The sequence below is a fragment of the Patagioenas fasciata genome, chromosome 13, assembly GCF_037038585.1.
Source record: "Patagioenas fasciata isolate bPatFas1 chromosome 13, bPatFas1.hap1, whole genome shotgun sequence".
NCBI lineage: Eukaryota > Metazoa > Chordata > Aves > Columbiformes > Columbidae > Patagioenas > Patagioenas fasciata.
Genome location: NC_092532.1, coordinates 9,048,421 through 9,067,106, shown reverse-complemented (window position 1 = coordinate 9,067,106; position 18,686 = coordinate 9,048,421). Strand labels below are relative to the sequence as shown.

General features: G+C 42.8%; 1 protein-coding gene across 1 annotated transcript in view; it reads left to right on the top strand.

The window, feature by feature from the left end:
* The first annotated feature begins 2,893 nt into the window (after nucleotides 1-2,893).
* The window catches only part of ZFHX3 (zinc finger homeobox 3), a 547,783-nt gene continuing 531,990 nt past the window's right edge, over nucleotides 2,894-18,686 (top strand). The window contains exon 1 of the mRNA XM_071814502.1: nucleotides 2,894-3,019. The gene's annotated coding sequence lies outside the window, so the exon portion shown is untranslated. The remainder of the gene's footprint in view (nucleotides 3,020-18,686) is intronic.

The following is an 18,686-nucleotide window of genomic DNA, read 5'->3' as shown; positions in this document are numbered from 1 at the left end:
TGTTATTAAAATCTACACATAGCTTCTGTGTGTATCAAAGAGTATGCAGAACTGCCACGGTCAGTGTTGCAAACCTGCGATTGATGCAAGGAGGTCAATGGGTGAAACCCACAGTTATACAAGGATTGATCCAGGGTACAAGTAGAACCTGCAAGATTTCTTTTTTCTGAAATCCATGTATTGTACAAACCCAGCAGAAATTAGGATTGTAGTGGCAGTGTCCTTACCAGCGGGACTCTCTCCTTTATCTATTTTGTAAGCCAAGCAAATTGCCATTGCTTGTGCAACTTACTGAGCGCTTCCTCTTGCTGAATTGTTGTCCTTATGTGAGGAAATAAACAGCTGATGTTGAGTGTGGCTTTTTGGAAGGTCATAAGGAGTCAGCTCTGCAGAAAGCAGGTCCTGTTGTACTGTGAGCACTGTTCGTAATGGTTTCCAGAGGTCTGGCTTTCTCCTAGAAACTGCACACCAATGGAAGAAGAGTAAGGCAGGATTTTGCCTCCAGGGGTGACAAAACATTGTTGGTGCTGGGCATGGCTTTGTGTGCCTGGTTGCTGGCTTTGCATTGAAGATGTGCACGAGGAGCATCGTCAGAACGTCATTAATGAAGCGAGGCTGCCTGTCTCAGTGTTTTGCATCTTCCACAACAACAGGAGGCTGATTGAAGGACGTCTGAGTAACAACAAAATTATAGTTTCACTGGGTATGAGTGTTGTCCCAGTTAGGAAGACTGTGGGCAAAATACGGCAAAATTGGGAGTTCTAGTAATAAGGATGTTTATTCACAGAAACTTGGAATGTAACTTCTTCCAAGAAAAAAAAAAAAAACAAACAACAACAACAAACAAATGCGTTCTAGATTTGTATAACAAATTATTGGTATTAAATTATCAAATTATATGCACAATTAAATTTTTATTAAATAAGAAATAATGTATGCAATATTATGTTAATCTTTTAAAGTATAACAAGTTTTTAACTTTAACAGCACCATGCGCTGTGCCTCTGCTTCTCAGGGGACTAATTTTAAAAGTAAGGCATTCAGCAATTGAAAAGGAAATTATAAAATTAGTCACTTGAGCAATTTAAATATGCAACTAAGCATCCCAACTGTGGTGATACCAGATTTAGCTGAATTTACTAGGACTACTTAGACTCCATCATCCTAATTATTCCAGTTTTGTGTCAGACTTAAGAAAGCAGGAAGGCAGAATTATCTGTTACAGAAGTTTCTTGTGGTGCTGTGTTGCTGTGCTGTGTGATCACTAATGTACTCACTGGCAACAACTTATTTCAGGGGTTTTTCCCTCCTAATTAGCAGAACAAAGGCAATAAGGGCTGTTCTATCATTGCTTCTCATAAGAGGCATGATGAGAGATATCTGATATTTATGATGTTCTGTGGCACAACCATATCATAGGAGGTGAAAATATCCTACTTCAAAATGAATTGGCAAACATCTTTGGTGAAGATAAAGAGTTTAACAGTGAAAAAAAATAAAGGCAAGGCCCTTTTTAAACTTTGAGTGATTAAGTACCTTAATAATAAACATGCACACTTGTGGTTTTTTTTTTATAGTAGAGAGGGTAAGCAATAGGTAGAACTGCAAAGACGGATTTGTCATATTAAAAAAAAAAAAGCCAAGAAAATTGTTCTTGAGCCAACTTTTAAAAGGGAAGAGTTTGAGCAAGATTGCTTTTGTCAAGGCTGTAGAGGGGAAGGCTGTAGGAGTTATGACGTTATGTGATAAAGGCTCCATCAGGACATTTAGTTGGATGGAAAGGAAAAGTTGTGTCCTGATGTTGGGCAGGAAGAGCGTGCAGTTAGATTTGATGGAAGAAACGTTAAGGTGAGGCTTGAGTACCAGCCAAGTTGTGTGTGTGAACATGGTGATCGTTGTTCGTGAAGATGAGTCAGAAGAAACAAGGAATGCCTGGAAGCAAAACCTGAGAGGTGTGCCTGAATTTGTTTAGATTGTGGTTGGACATACACATGAAAGGGACCGTGATTTCAGTTTGGACTGGGGAGACAAAGCAGGGGAAAGAGAAAAGAGATGTTGATCTGAACAACAGTTAAAATGATGCTCATGAATGAATTTGCTTGAGGAGGAGGTGTATGGCTGAGCGGTTACCACTTTATGGAGCGCCGTGTCTGGCTCTGGAAACCCAGCGCATCAAGAAACAGCCCTGGGGGAGCTGGAGCTGCGGGGTTCCCTGGGGGGTCACCCAGTGCCGGGGCACCTGCCTGGGCTCTGCCTGGGGACACATGGGCTTTGCTGTCTTGGGGAGGAACCAGGACAGGCTTGGACTCCTTGTGCTCCCCAGTGGATCATCCCTGCAGGCTGAGCTGTTGTTGTCTGTTCCAGGCTTGCTGTGACAATTGTGAGTTTGGCAATGCTCTGCTTTTTGTTTTTGTATGAGGTCATGATTTTTTTTTTTTTCTCAGAACCATGTGTTTTGGTGTTTGTTTTGACATTGAAATGTATCTGGCTACCATGAAAATATAAATATATTTTAGAATTTTATCTACAAGAAACTATTTAAACCTTGCAAGAGGAATGATGATGAAAATAAATGCATGACACAAGTGCACATGCAGGACTGTTTTCAGGGTAGTATTTGCCTTAAAAGAAGGCTGATACACAACACTAAGATAAGAAACCAGAGACCAGCCTCTACCTACGTGAAGTCCAGGAGCTCCCTGCTGAGCTTTGCTCGACCAGCAGGTGTAGAAGTTATGTTAAATTGATTTAGTCTTATTATTTGCATTTGGATGAGTACTCAAAGGATGTAAGGTGTTTTTTTTTAAAGGTATTTTGGTGATAAAAGGCTGAGAGTCAAACAGATATTTCTTCTTATTTTTTGGCATAACTTTTTTTTTTTTTTTTTCCCCAGGAACTGTACATAACAACCGTGTTTTCCACATATGGATAGAAACAGAAATAATCTTTGCAGCTATGGACGCTTCTTAATATTAGTTGAAGGTAAAGATGCGCATAGGGCTTCTGGTCTATAAAGAAGGTGAGAAAACAAATAAGAACAAGTGTTAATTCATGTACGCAGAATTTGCGTCTGCACAGCAGGTGAAAATGCTACATTAATGCTGGAAATATCTGTCCTGCTGTGTAGTCTTCTTCCTTTTTATGACTTCAGTGTTTGGTTTCGTATGAATGCACCATACTTATTTGCATGTTATCATGATGGATTCCTCTTTGCTTCTAGTTATCCATATAAACAGATGCTCCACATGACCTCAAAGTATTAAAATGAAATACTACATTGAAAACATCTTGGTTTTCATAGTGCAGTGTATACATACATAAATATTATTTTTAGTCTAGGTTATTAATTGCGCACAAAAATGCTCAATAAAAAGAATGTTGTTAAAATGTAATGTCAAACACTTCTAATTATGGCAATGTCAGAAGTAGGGTTCAGTCAGAATCTCCATGAGATTAAATGGAAAATTATCAAGACTGTGCAACTCAAAGCATCTAGTGCTGTTGAGCACTATGTGTAAAAACAAATCCCATTAACTCAGTGTGTGGGGATGCAGAGCATGGTGCAAAGCACGGCGCTGTGGGCAGGCTGGATGTTGGTGTCTGTGGAACAGCCTCTGGCAAGGCTGGCCTGAGACAGGGCCTTCAGTGAGTACAACTTGTCTCTGCGGGGGCAGGATGAAATTCTGTCGTCCAGGGAAACACTTAGTTGTCCAAAACCACAATGCCCATATCAGGATTTTCTCCCTCTTACTGGTCCTTGTTTCAGAACCCCTTGGCTGTGGCCGTGGGACCAGACAGAGCTCGATGGCACCTCTGACCAATGCCTGTGTTCAGAAAGGGACTCAAATTGGGATCTGCGAATGTACAGGGATGGAGAGTGCAGGCTTTTTGGGGAGGAACTTCTTGGTGATGAGTGCTGTCAGTGATGAAAACTTGAGCTGAATGCCCAATTCAAATTAGCCTCTCTTCAGTAAAAATAGGTGTCTTGCCTTGGTCTCACGGGAATGCAACGATGGTGTTGTAGCTGGAGCAAGACAAGAGGAGCTGGAGCAGCTGCTCTGCATGACTGAACTGTGCTGCTGCTGCCGGCTCAGCTGTGAGCTGCGGCCTGCTCTCCGCATCTTCCCACTGGTTTCCAGCTCCGTTATTTTACTTTCTTTTCAAAAGAAGGGAGGCTAGTCTGGCAGTGGTGCTCAGGTGGGTCACAGACTTGCCGTGTGTCTGTCTGGGTGCCTCCAGCAGTGTGTCTGTCCCTCTGTGCTGCCGTTGGGGTGTTGGGCAGGGTCTCGCAACAGGGTTCTGCAGGACCGAACAAACAGAGCTGATTGGAAACCCACCTTTGGTATAAAATACACGTAATACTGTGTTACTGTATGTGCTAAGTTTATTCAAGGATTGGATACAGAAAGAACTGCAGACAATGCTTCATTTTGTTTGTGTCCAAATTACTAGCTATTTTAAGCCTTTCCATATGTATAATAGTGAAATCTTGGAGATGTGTGTTCCAGGGATTTATTCTGTTCTGGTTCTCCTTTGGATCTGTAGTCATCTTAAGATATATGTTGTAGAAATAATTACTCTTTTTTTTTTTTTTTTTTTTCCCTTCTTATGAGAATAACAAGGAAAAGAACATAAAATTTTAATTAATTTGATAATTCAGTTTTACCATCCACACAAAGTCAAAGCTTGTCCTTCATGTGGAACTGAGTGTAATGTATGTTGTGCTCTCTTTTGGTCTCTACGTTTGCCTGCCTGTTTTGTTAATGCTATGTTATTCTCTGAAAGGCTCGAACAAAGGCACTGTATAAAGGGGAATATTTTTTTTTTTTAAGGGAAATGAGTGCAGTAAGTAGAAGAAGGGCAAAAGTACATTAAAAAAAAAGACAAGCATCACGTAAGTCATTTTAAGCTACTCTTCCAAACTGCTTTATGTGGCACTCACATTTTCCCAGTGTGTTTTTTTTCTGATAATGCTTTATGTATTTTACTTGACGCAGCAGGTACTTGGGATTTGTACTTTCATATATATGAATCACAAAATGCGCTTTTTATTCAAAATTGGTATTTTTACACTTCTGTGCGGCAAAGTCGTGAATTGGCGTACTAGTACTTCAAACTGGCAGGTCAGTAAAGTGCAGTTATCAGCAGAACATTGACTGTAAAAGTGACATCATGGAATCCTCATTCTTTTTCAATGATTCCAGCAAAATTGCAGTTTAAAAGCTCAAATCTGTGTGTGTGTGGTGGTGGGGTTTTGGGTTTGTTTTTTGTGTGTTTTGTTTGTGTTGGTTTTTTTTTCTTTTTTTTTTTTTTCCTTTAACTGTAGGCTCTGGCCTGTAAAACCAGGTCTGTTTTCTTTCTGGCTCATACATTATCATGAGTAACAAGGGCTGTGCAGTTGGAGCTCAGCAAGCGCTGCTGGTGCTGGCAAGTGAGGCCGGGCAGCTCCAGTTCGTACTTCTCTAGGTGTGTTACCACCGCAGAGATAGAAAGAACAGAAACTTTTTAATTACTGTAAGCAAAAGTGATAGGCAGAGAAGCAAAGGTTGTTTTCATATTAGTACTTCCCTCTTCATAATGAGAATTAAAAAAAATACAGTAGGGCCATGTCTATAAGCAAGCAGCACGACAAAACCTGCCCCAAGGCAAAGAATCCCAGGCTGGAGTTGTGTGTGCAGAGCCGGGCAGGGTGGCTGGAGCCTGGGAAGGGCTGTTGGAGCCCTTGGCTGCTGGTCGGGATCCTTTTCCTTGGTTTCCTGATGCAAAGTGCTCCGTGTGAGCTGCCAGAGAATTTCCCCTGCTCTGTGCAGCTTCCCTGATGCCTCAGCTGTCGGTGAGTTCAAACACTGCTGGACTGTGCCAAGATGTGTTTGGGCCTGAGCTTGCAGTCCTGCACCAGGGCACAGGATCCACAGCCGTTCCTCATGTCTAGGCCTTAGTGAGCCAAGCTGGAGATGTATGCTGGTATTTTAAAGTACTTCAAGTGCTTTACAGAGTAATTAGTTTAATGAGAAGAGTGGAGATAAATTAAGCAGCACGTGTGCTTGGTTATAGTTCAAATGTAAAGAAAAATTACACACTGGAGGATGGGGACGCAGCTACAGATTCTGTAAGAAGCCTGCGGTATGTTTTTATCTTAAAAAAAAAAGAGTTGCTATAAACTTAAGTGAAATGAATCTTGCAAGTAGAAAAAAGCAAGTTGTGCACATTCATGCTCATCTTTCATTTTAGCACATACTGCAGGGTTGGTCACAAACCTGGAAATGTTCTGTGCCTTTTTCTGGGGAGAGTGTGGGGAATAGTGCACAGGTGTATGTGAAGCCAAAGAATTTCAGTCTCCAGGTTTGCTGTCCCACGCACAGGTACCAGTTACTTGTACAATTTATAACTGTTCAATAGATGAGAGCAGTTTGAATGGATACCAGTGGTTTCCTTTGTGGTGTTCCCCTACGAACATTTCCATTGAAACAGTCATCCTAAAACATGAGCTGGCAATACCTTAGGTGAGGCTTGCCTCTTCTGTTTCCCAGGGAAGGGAGGGAAGGACATTTCCTTACTGCAGGGCTGATGGAAAGCTGTCTCCCCGTAGGTGTGGGGTTTGGGCTGGTGTGATGAACACTGGAGTGACCTCCAGTGCTCCCCAGCACGTGGCCAAATCCATGGAGCTGTTGTGCTCCATGGGCTGCAGGTTCCTGCTGTGCTCAGCTGAGCCTCACCTTTTGGGGACTGCGCCTCTGAAGAGCAAGTTGTTTGCATGACGTAATTATTTTTTTTTTAATGAACCAAGTGGTCAGAGAAATTTCTTGCACGAGTCAGTACACGACTGGTTCCGTGAAGCATTTTGAGTGGTTTGTGTGTGCAGGATGCAGTGAGCAATGTGGTGGTGCTGGGGGAGCTGCAGATGTTGTGCTGCACCTCACAGCTTGGCTGCAGTTCCTGGCCTGGCAGGCAGAACCGTGCCCAGATAACACCCAGATGTGCTGACCGGCATTGTGGGGGGCGCTTGTGGGAGTCTTTGGATCTGCGCCATCTTCATTTTGCTTGCTGCGTTCTCAGCATTTTAGAAAAGTTCACCTTTCAGGTCTGCAATGCACAATAAAATATTTAATAATTTAATCAGGAATTCAGATTGGGTCTAGAAATTAATCGTAAGGAGAAAACTTGGTCTCTCCTAAAAGCTGAGCTGGCTCTTGGCTGCGCAGGTGACCTTGGTACATCCCTGCGGCTCTGGAGACATCAGGTCCCTCCCCAGGCTGTGTCTGGAGCTTTCATTGGGCAGCAGGAATGTCACTCAAAAGCTATGCACTTTAATGAAGTTGTTTCTCTGCTAAGAATGAGTTAGATGGGGTAGCTGTCAAAATATGTGCGTGTTCCTCTTCTGACCTAAAAAGTCTGGTTTTTATTCCCTGATGCCATGGGGCCAAACTTTCTCTCTTCATAGACTTCAGAAAGGAGACTGTGATGGTGATACTGTGGTGGATGCATTGAGGATTGTGTAATTAGCATCCAAAATCATCGCTTAATAGCTTGTCTTCATAAATTTATTTTCCTCCTGGAAAAAAGTGTTGATATTTTAAGAATTTTGCCTTTTTTTTTTTTTTTTTCCTTCCTTTTATGACATAAAAATTCAGTTTGCTGTTTCATTTTGAGCCTGACTGGAAGGGTAAGTTTGTTTATTTTGGCAGCTTAGCTGTAGATCAGCCAAGAGGAAAATGAAAAACTGCAGCCTGTGGACATTCTGCATGTGCTTATCGAAGTCCTGCCGGAGCAGGGATAACCATCTCTTTCACAGGAAAGCAAAAAGGTTGGAGGGAAGCCTCACTTATTTGTTTTCTTTCATTGTTTTTTACTGTATCCATTATGCAGGAATTTTCAATGTGACAGGTCTGTCAGTATCAGCAGTGGTGTAGGCACACCCATGAACAGTCAGCTGTGGGTACAGTCTAAAGTATTTTTGTCCAACAGAAGTTGGAATAAATATATTAAATATTTTTTTCTTCTTCTAATGTTTGAAAATGATTTTAGACTGTGTATCTTCCATTTGATGAGCATCAATCTAGGAGTGCATCAGAACACAGTAGTAATTGCTGTAGGTTCCATTTGTGGTGTTCCAGCTCCGAGCAGGGTGTGCATTCCAGCGGAGCAGGCAGTGCTGGTCAGGACAGGTGCTGCTGCTGCCACCCCAAACATCTCACAGGTGTTGTCAGCCCTGTCAGGGCCCGGCTGGTATGTGTGGAGGGTGCAGAGGGAGCCCTGTGGCCACTGCTGAACCGGAACCCCCTGGGCTGAGGGACCCGCTGTGTCCTGTTCCTGTGGCCTGACACGAGTGCCAGCAGCGCTGCCAGCTGTAGAGCCTGGCACTTGGGAGCTGGCAGGTAAGTCTGGGGGGGTGATTCCAGCTTAATAGGATTTTTAACATCTGGAACGTGCCATGTGCTACCATATTGGTGAGAGGTATTGAGCAGCGTCATTTTACAAATCCTCACTTAAATTTGCTTTGTCAAAGTGCAGGGAAATAGAACATCATCATATATTTAACATTAAAATATTTTAAAGTTTGTTATTTATCAACTTTCCAACAGTTTTATCATTTTGCACTGTGCTTTATGTGCTGTTTATCACTGGAATATATGGGAATTTTTTATTATGAAGGATGATGAACATGCAAGATCCTAATTCATTAGGAGTTGGTCACAGTTCAGATACTATTGCTGTTCTGTTTAAAAACCAAAAGATACTGGGGAGGTAGGAAGAAGAATCTAGATTGAAAAAGTGAGGGACTTTTTAAATGTTCCTTGCTAAAAGGCATCTACCCTATCTTCTGAGGACATGGGTATTCTTTTTATGTCAGTTTTTTTCACAAATAAGCTATTATTTCAGTTATTCTAATCATACATGTACACTAAATACTAATACAATTCTATCTTGTGTATCTGAGAAGAAAAAAAATCTTACTCTTTTGTTTTGGGAAGGCCAGTGGCTGCAGCTCTGATGGATTAGCAGATGAGAAGCCTATTCCAGAGAAACAGCTCTTTCAGGAAAATTACTTTGACAGAAGAGTCTAATTCATGTGACCAGAATTCACATGCTTTAAAAGTAATTAGGGTGACTGGCTTCAGTTAAAAATAAATACACAAACCAAACCCAGCAGTAGATTTGGCTGTTGCTCAGCAGTCTTCCCTGGCCATGGGTCCATCCTGCTGCTGGGGGGAGCGGGGAGAAGGAGTCACTGACAAGCTGAGAAGCCTTTATTGCTGGAGAACAGAGTCATCCCTGTCCTTTTAGGCAGCGGGGTTTGAGGAGCTGGGAGCAGCCTTGCCGCGGAGGCACCGTGTCCCATGGCTGTGCGTGGGAAGCCTGTGGGGTTTATTGAGATCACCTCTGTGCCTTAGGAACACTGTACCTGTGATTGAGGAAACTGGGCATTCAAGTATTGGACGCGGCTGGTGGCATCGCACATACGACATCCCTGCGGCTGGTACCCGGTGTGCCCTGCTGTGGGTGGAGGAGGCTGGACAGGTAGCGCACTCCTGGACTGGAAGAAAGCTGCTGTATTTTCTTGATGTGTCTTTAAATCATTAAAAAGTCTTTGGAGGGGAGAGGGGATGAAAAATCTCTGGGAAGAGATGCTTTTGATGGTCTTTTCTTTGTGGCCAGTACGCAGCACTGAGCATCATTTCCTCCGCTTCTTTTTGTCCTGGTAACAAATCCACATTGTGGGTGTAATGCTGCTTTGCTACTGTTGGTTGTGTGCCCGAGGCAGCGCCTTCCCCTGACTCAGGTTTCTGCTCTCACCCGATGGGGAATGAGGAGACTGACAGCGCTGGGCTGCCCTGCCAGCCTGGGCTGACCTGGCCCAAGGAAAAGCAGCTTCACTGGATCTCATTTGGGACTCACCCTGATTTTATTTCCTTACACTGCACAAGTGGATCTCTCTGATCCTGTTGCAACAGAAGTTGCAGGTCATGATGAAATAAAAGCAAAATCTGTGTGTGGTGAGCTGTGGTGACAGCTGGCGGGGCTGGGAGTTTCCACGTGTGTGCTTAGGGAAAAATCAATTTGCAGAATCGGGACAATTTCCAGTGCAGAATTCACGTGTAAACCAGGCCTGTGCTGTGGTTATTGGTGCAGGGCTGGTGACAGGGGAGGTGGCATGGGCGCCTAGTGTGGTGGTGCTGCCCTGGTGTCCCCCAGGTGTCCCCGGGGCTGAGTGTGGTGCTTGGTGAGTGGTGGTGCCTGAGCCTTGCCGGGGGAGGAATGCACCCTGCAGATTTTCCCCAAAGGAAACATGAGGAAAACATCTTGTTTTAAGAGAGATATTTAATATGCTTTTCATATTTGGAAAGTAGTTAATGTCTGGGAATGTCGTTTTGCTCCCTGGCCAGCAGGGTTAATATTACTTTTGATCTTTTTTTTTAAAAAAAAGTTTAGATTAAAAGTGATTTATCTGCAACAAATGCAGCAGCAATTACTTACTCTGTATTAATACTTAAGGTTGCTTTCTTTTAAACATTATATTTGGGAGGGTAAAAGTTTTTAAAAATAAACATGTTTCAAATTATTTTTAGATTAAAATACTTTATGGAAAGAGAGTTGAATTTTAGCATTTGAGCAGTAAAACAGCAAATCAAGACTTTGGGGAAAACGCAGATGTAGAAAGGCCGAGCAGATATGCGCTTTCCACTGACCACAGCTAATTGCACAGAGTGCGTAACGAGGGGGTGGTTATTGTGCCAGGTGGTTGGTTTGTGGTGCTGTCCGTGCTGTGCCGGGGCCATGCCGGTGGGCACAGGGTGGGACGCACCAGCCATCATGCGCGGGAATGCCTCACCTCTTCAACTCAGCTTGGCTTTCCACGGAAAGTCCGTTATTTCAATATATGAATATATTAATATATGAACAATACTTCAGGAGCTGATAAGAACCTGTTATTGGCTTAATGTCTTTCAGTAACTGATAGCTTGCTTTAGTTCTTTAAAGCTGAAATTTTTCTTGCCTGCTATCTGTTCAAATATTTCTTTAAATAGTTCAGAGTCTGTTGGACTTCTGGATCTTAGTGTGAAAATAATGTCCCTTTTAAATTATTCCTTGGTGCATAGCCAAGAAACTCAAAACCATTGAAGCCGGAATTTCAAATTCAGTAATGTGATCATTGTTGAAAAAGGAAGTAGAAGCCAATTTTGAGGAAAACAGGTCCAGTAGTTTTAAATATATGGATATTTCAAGCTGGAATACTTGTCGATGAGTACTGGAACAATTCTAAGTTGGAAGTTTTTCTGTGATGTATGTTAATTAAAAAGCAGAAGGCCTGCGTATGGGCATAGTCACCAGCAGCTCCGGGTCCTGGCTGTGGGCGGCTGGAGCAAGACGGGGTTCCCCAGTTGCTGTGGCTGGTGCCAGGATCGCCATGGCTGGTGCCAGGATCGCCATGGCTGGTGCCGGGTCTGGACCACGTGGGGACGCGCTGGCCGGAGGAACCTCTCGCTCCACACTCTCTGCTCTGCCCCACACTGATGGACCACGGCATGACAACTCTGGGTTATTTTGCTTCGCTATACCTCAGGCAATACCTATCTATATGAAGGGGTAGCAAGATGGACAATATAGGCTAAAATAAATAGTCTATAAAATGCACAGTATGTGCAACATGCATGTGAGTACTTTCTGGTGTGTGGCTACCTTGGCTGGTGTGCTGGTGCCAGGCCCAGGATGGACTTGCTCCCAGTTGGGCTATTCTGGGCTGCTGCACCTCCTTGGTTGTTTGGTAATATAGAAGGTATTTTGTGCTTCATGTTCCTGTTGATACCTTCACAAAAGTTATCTGCACTGTCACTTGGAATGGTTCTGGATGCACGAGCTCAGTCTAGACTGAATAAGCTTATTGTTTCCTCTGTCATGGCTGATGCAATTAGGGGTTTTGGTCTTATTAGCCCTATCTGATGAAGGGATGTGGCCAGAGGAAGCCCATTTATTAAGCCATGACTAATTTCTGGGTATCGAATAGTCTGTGACTCACTTGTGCATTGCTCTGTGATGCCATCCTTTATCTGCAGGGCTGCTCCGTTGAACATCTGCTGGCTTTGATTTGCTTCTTTGAGACTGCCTTGGCACAAGGTTATCCAGGATGAGCATGTATATCAGCAGCTCGTTTGGATACAGAATAAGTTTTCTTGTTGTGGGTGGTGTTGCACAGTTCTCTCCAAACTTGACCTCTAGGCTATGGCAGAGATGTTTTCCTTGTTGAATCATCTTTACTTTGTGTCATTCTCATCAAACACCTGGTCTCCCTGTGTGGTTAAACCTCATTATCAATGTGGGATTTGCTAGCAAAGTATTTTGATTAATGCAGTACCTGCAGGGTAACATTTTCTGTTTCGGGATGCTGAGAGTCTAAACCTCCAGGCTTGCCCACTTTGATACAGTTGTTTGTTCTTTTCATTTTTAGTGAACGAAACATAATTCCACTCATAATGAGTTTATGCAGCTAAAACTACCATGTTGCTAAAGGGGAAGGTCCTGTCACCTGTCTTTGCATCTGTATTTCATGTGTTACAACCAATATTATAACCAGCACATCAAAAATCCTCTGTATGTAGGAAAGCTGGTGCCATTTCACAAGAGATGTTCTGTGTCTCGTGCTGCTCAGCCACCTGGGGCCTGTTTCTGGCAGGATTGGGGGCTCCTTGTCGCGGTGTTTGCTGCTTTGCACTCTGGATGTGATAGGCTAGACAGTTCTTATAATCTGAAATGCCAGACTATTTTTCTTGAATCTACACAAACACCTCCAGTATTTTACTTACATTCCATTTTTCTGTCAAAGTCCGTATTATCATCTCTGGAGTGTGAATATGATTAGGTATCAGGACGGTTCTCTGAAAAATAGCCTATAAATTTCTGTCCTGAAGTGTCTCAAGGTTTGGCAACTGGTTCTTCTGTTGTGGTTGTGTGCGTTATTTAAATTGTACATGTCCCCAGTCTTTGCAGGCAGGGACCTGCTGCTTCCTCTGCTGGGCCCTTCAGCACCACAGGTGTGACGCTTCTGCTTCAAATCCAAGAGAGTGCAAGGAGTTGTGAACACTGTAAATAGGAGCAGCAATAGGAGAGATACTTGAAACAGATGTTGTGGCTTCAGTTTTAAATTTGATGACCGTTCTGGTAAAATACCTTAGACTCCTTAGATACAAAATGATGCTACAAACCTACACGGACCTGTCCGACTTGGTAGCTGCTGCTTCAGATGATGGTGGTGACCACGCTGCGTCACGAGCTGTAGAGACTGGTGGTGAGGCCTCATTGTTTTGAATTTGGTAAAAACATACCATTTGTGTCTGGGAAAATGACCTCAAGGAAATGTCAGTGAAATCTGCTTGTCTTCATAGGAATATGCTCTATTTCCAGCAAAAGGGAATTAGGCTTTTTAAAAAAATTTTTTTGAAACTTCAGAAGCTGCTGCTGCTTAGTGGTGTGTGTGCGCAAATCCAGAGCACCTGTGTCTGTGTGTGTGCAAATCCAGAGCACCTGTGTCTGTGTGTGTGCAATTCCAGGCTCCTCTCACCAGAACGCTGCAGATCCAGCAGGACCTGGGGTGGGTGGTGGGTGGCAGGACATGTCTGGTCCATGGCGATGCTCGTGCTGGAATATCCATCCTGCACAACTCGGGCTTTTATTCCACCAAGGTCGTTGTTTTCCACCCCTTAAAGTAGCCACAATAATTTGTCATCTGTTGTTATGGGCAGGCTAGTGCAATGTTGGAGGAATCTCTGCTTTAAGGGTGGAAAGAGAAGGAAACTTTTCTTACCAGGTAATACAATTGTATGGTACCCAGGCCTGGTAAGTTACAGACAGATTTTGGGATGCTGACTTCTGGTCAATGCTTTAGTGAATATAAGTTATGTGGTCCAGTGATTTTAATAATGGCTATAGCCACTGTGCTTGGGTGTGAAAATACACCTTCTGTCATGTGTGATACCTTATGAAGTATATAAACAGGGTTTTTCATCTGCTTTCCATTTACTGTTACATTTTGTTGTCTTTGCCATGGGCATTTAAAACTGAGATGTTCTAAAGAGCCCTGCATGAAATTTTAAAGAGACTGGACCTTTCATCTGTGCAACAGCAGGACACCAGATAGATGAACAAGAGAGAGAGAGAAATTGTTTTTGAAGAAATAGCAAAAAAAAAAAAAAAAATAACAGTAGAAGCAATTATTTTATCAAAGGTTTATTTTCTTTCCTGCTTTTTAAAGACCTTTCCTCAGTTGAAGTTGGCTGACTTCTTATGTATGTTTGATTTGTGGTTTTCACAAGGTCCAAATGAAAAATGTCAGCTGGAAGATGTGTATTGTTAATGAGCAATCACAATGGCACCAGTGATTGCAGTGAATTTTGGTGTTCAGAGAATTGCAAGACTCTGGTCTTCTGTCCTCAAAGCAGACACACGTTTCTCTTTAATATTTCAGTCTGTTCCTTGACTATGGACAGACCTTTTCAAAGAGTAAGGATGGAGTTAGTCTTTGTCGTGTTCTTGCTTGTAGTGAAATAAATTGTGTTCCTTATGATAAGGAGCTAGACTATGATCCATCAAGCCCCTCTTTCAGGTCATTACGCAGTAATCTCCACTCAAGTTGCTGTGGTTGGTGTTGGTGACCTGACTGTGAGAAGTTCATTATTGTGTTGCTGGTTCCAGGTCCTTTCAACTTGCTGCTGGTTTTGATTAGTTTTCCTTCTACTGAACTGTCTCCTGCGCGTTGCTCCTCACCCCGCTGGGAGATGTTCCCCGAGGCGATGGCAGCTCCAGCTGGACCCCACAGCTTGGCTGGGGCAGCACTGTCTCATTCCATGCGTGCAGGTAGAAAATCACTTCTGTTTTAATTTAGATGGTGTTCTGGTAGAAAGGAAAATAAAATTCCTCTCTTGTGTATTTATTGTATGACAAGCTGGGAACAAACTGCAAATACTGCTGGGTTCTCCCAGGACTGATCTGGAGCGGAAGGGTTTAAGGAGAGAGCAAAGGCACCAGCTGTGACAGCAGAGTTGCAGGGAGGAAAGTATTAATAATATATGGGGCTGGGACTGGCAGCTGGGCTGTCCTGTGCTCGGATGCCGATAAAAACTCATCCTGGAGGAGCCGTGTTGGCCACAACATGCAGGACCTCAGACTCCATGGTGAAGGGCTTGTTCATGATGAGGAAAGCTTGGAGAAATCAAAGATGTGAATAAACATATCTCATATTCCTCCTTGTCAAATATGCATACCTTGTATCAATTAAATGGGGCAAATGGGCAGAGAAGGGTTTCTGAACTGCTGGTGAATATTGAACCTGGGATCTTGTTTGAATTAAGGTGATGTCTGCTGGGTGAAAGAGATCTGCAGAGATATATAAGGCCAAGGCTTCCAGCGGTCCACACTGTCTTTACTGAAAAGCATATTTATATCTTCCAGACTAGTAATTAATCACTCGGTAGGATTTTTTGGGACGTGCATTCACAGAAGATCTTTTTGTACTGCCAGGAACCAGAAAGCATGGGCACAATTAAAACACTGATTTAATTTATTACATAGAGGCATGGAATGGGAATGTTTTAAGCAAAGTTGACAGGCCAGGATTTCAGAATGACCTATTTTTTAAAAAATGGAAAACAAATGCTGCTCCTAACAAAAATTAAATTACATTAATAGCAGCTTTCTAATACACTACTGAGAAAGAAAATAAAGCTTTTGGCATTAATTAAGATGTGAAGAAATGGTATAATTTTTAAAGAGAATATATTTCAAAGTTGTCTATTTATAAAAACACAAGATACTGCCTTTTGTTGAAATTAATTTTAAAAGCATGCGGCTCTCTTGAAAAATTAAAAATAATTGCTGAAAAGTTTGTGTATTCTGATAGTTTCCTCTTGAGTGAAGCTCAGGAGTCAGCACAGCTCCTGCAGCCGCAGTCCCTGCGCTGGTGTACTTGGCGTTTCCAGGAGAGTCCTCAGAGCTGCAGGACAGGAAGGAGCAGAGCGGCTTCTGCGTTCTGCATGCACTGGGTTCCCTGTGGCCCACGGCCACAAGCTCAGGGGCTCACCTGGCCACCCTGTTCCCGTCCCGTGCAATGCAGAAAAGCATACAGCTTTCAAAGTGAAACTCATGTCGTGCTCCTGTCATTTGTGTTCAGTTTAAAGGAAGTTTTCACACTTCAAAGAAATGAGTAAAGCCTGATGCAGCAAAATATGTACATCCCAGCAGCAGCAAAGGATGCTTTTTCTGCAGTAAAAGCTCCTGAGATGTTCATCAATTTCCTTCTCACTTATGAGTTTTATTTTTGTTTCTTCCTTTGCTTCAAATATGAAACATAAAGGTCTCATCAAGGCATAGGGTTATGCAGGAGATAAACTAATTACAGCTTTAATTTGCTTGCATCCAGTTGAAGCAACTCAAATATTTTAAGTGTAGAATATGAACTTGTAATGTTTTTGTGGTCTTGAAGGCCTTAGTGTTCTGGAAAATTACATTGCACTGGAACATCAAGTAGGTTGAAGTCAGGGCTTGGGGCAGGGCTGTTCAGTGAGTGCTCACCAGCTTTGTGTCACCATCATCTATCATCAAAAAAGGCTTTTGCTGTTTGGCCCTTTGGAAAACTATGATAGTGTCATCTGAACACCATTTATCAAGAAGGTGGACAGCCCTGGATAAGAATACATTTTTTTTCTTTCAAGAGTCCTTGATTGTGTTTCCCCTGCTTCACAGATCCCTTCTCATGACGTTGGCAGTGATGTCACTTCACGCTCTTTTCGGTATCTGGGCTCTGTCATGTGTTGTCACACCCTGTGGTGCCCAGGAGGCAGCTGTGGCCGCTGCACACGCGGGGCAGCCCCGGCGACACCTGGTGCATGGTCACCGTGGGATGGTGAGCTGGCACAGGAATGCCCAGCAGGGCTGTGGTTTTCTCCTGGTGGTGCCTGTAGCTGGCTGAGCTGGAGCTTGGGCCTGGTGGGCTGCTGTCCATCAGGTGCCTCTCGGGTGAGCCAGGACTGTGTTGTCTCTGCACATTCGCTATATTTCTGTGCTGTGTAAGGAGCAGCAGCACTCGAATGCGTAAAGGATGCCCAGTGTTGCCAGTCTGCAGTGTTTTCTGGTGTAAAGGATGCCCAGTGTTGCCAGTCCGCAGTGTTTTCTAGTGTAAAGGATGCCCAGTGTTGTCAGTTCGCAGTGTTTTCTGGTGTTCTAACAGATATGGCTCTCTGGCTGAATATACAAAAGAGGATGAGACAAATTCTAGATAAGCTATTATTCGACTTTTCATTTGACATTGTGCAAGTACCTTCCTTTCCAGTTTGAGAAATACCACTTGTTTTGAAAGCTGTTATCATGTGTCACCTTGGTGATCTGTGAATTAATAGAAATGTGCTTCCATTTAAAGTCATCTACATGACCTTAAATAAAGTTTAAAATAATTGTGTGATCATTGGTTGGAGACATTATGACATGTCTGTTGTGGAGACCGTTCTCTCTTGCAGCTGTGTGTCATGTTTAGCAGGAGTGCAGAAATGTGCAGGTATCCACAGGGCTGGATGACCTGATCTCTCTTGGCCACTGCAAACCCCTCTGGAATATTGTCCATTCTGCAGCCTGGCACTTGGGCAAGGACGCTGGAAATCCAGGAAGGTGATTACATACATTGAAAATTTATCTTACGATGACAGTTTAAAAAAAAAAAGTCAAGTCTCTTATGTTATCAAAAAGGCACTTAAGAGGTGACTCGAACATGGTCACTAAGTGCCCACACAGGCAAAAGAAGTTTGAGAATAGAGAGCTCTTAAAAGTAATAGAAAAAAGTATAATGAGATTTAGTGAATTGAATTAAAGGTAGACAAAAATTTGACTAGAAATAATGTCCATGTTAATCAGGCAAGGTGATTAATCACTGGAACAGCTTAATGGCCATTCTGGTGGGTATTTTAAAATCGAGATTGGATGATTTTTTAAAAGCTGCAGTTCAAGTGCAACTATTGAGCTTTAAACTGGAAGTAATACAGAAAATTCCGGTGGCCTATATTATGTAAAGTGTCAGATCAAATCATCACACTACCTGGAGTCCTATGAATTAATAAGGCACTTTTGTTTCTGAATAAACACGACCTCTAATAATTTCCTGTTGAATAATTCAGCAGTTCTACCATCCAGTGAGTTTGAGATGATGTTTTATGCCATCACTGTGAATTGGCTGAACATGGGATTTCTTCAGTGATGATCCAAAGTATAGAAAATAAATGATAATGCAATGACCTGTCAGAAAAAATATATTTAAAAAAAATCCTTGATGTTTCTGCCTTTTTGTGTATCCCTGTCCATTCTTCTTTTAAATCTGCCACGCTTTATGCGACTGTGGCTCCCCATGTCAAACGCAGCGTTATGCAAGGCTGGAGTGACAATTCCAGCTTTAATTTTGTTGCCTTTTGTGAATGTCACAACATTAGCGTTGTCTGTTGTATTATTTGGTGTTTACCATATCTCTGTATGTATGCCGTATTAGTTTAATGATGGAGAGTGGTGATGGGATAAACTGCTAGGAACTGAGAGAAGTGACAAAGGAGATAAAGGGTTTTCATTGTAATAAACTGCACGCTAACGCGTACTGTTAAAAAAATGCTCCTCTCGCTGAAATATGATGCAATAGAGAGTGAATACAGTGAATTATGGTT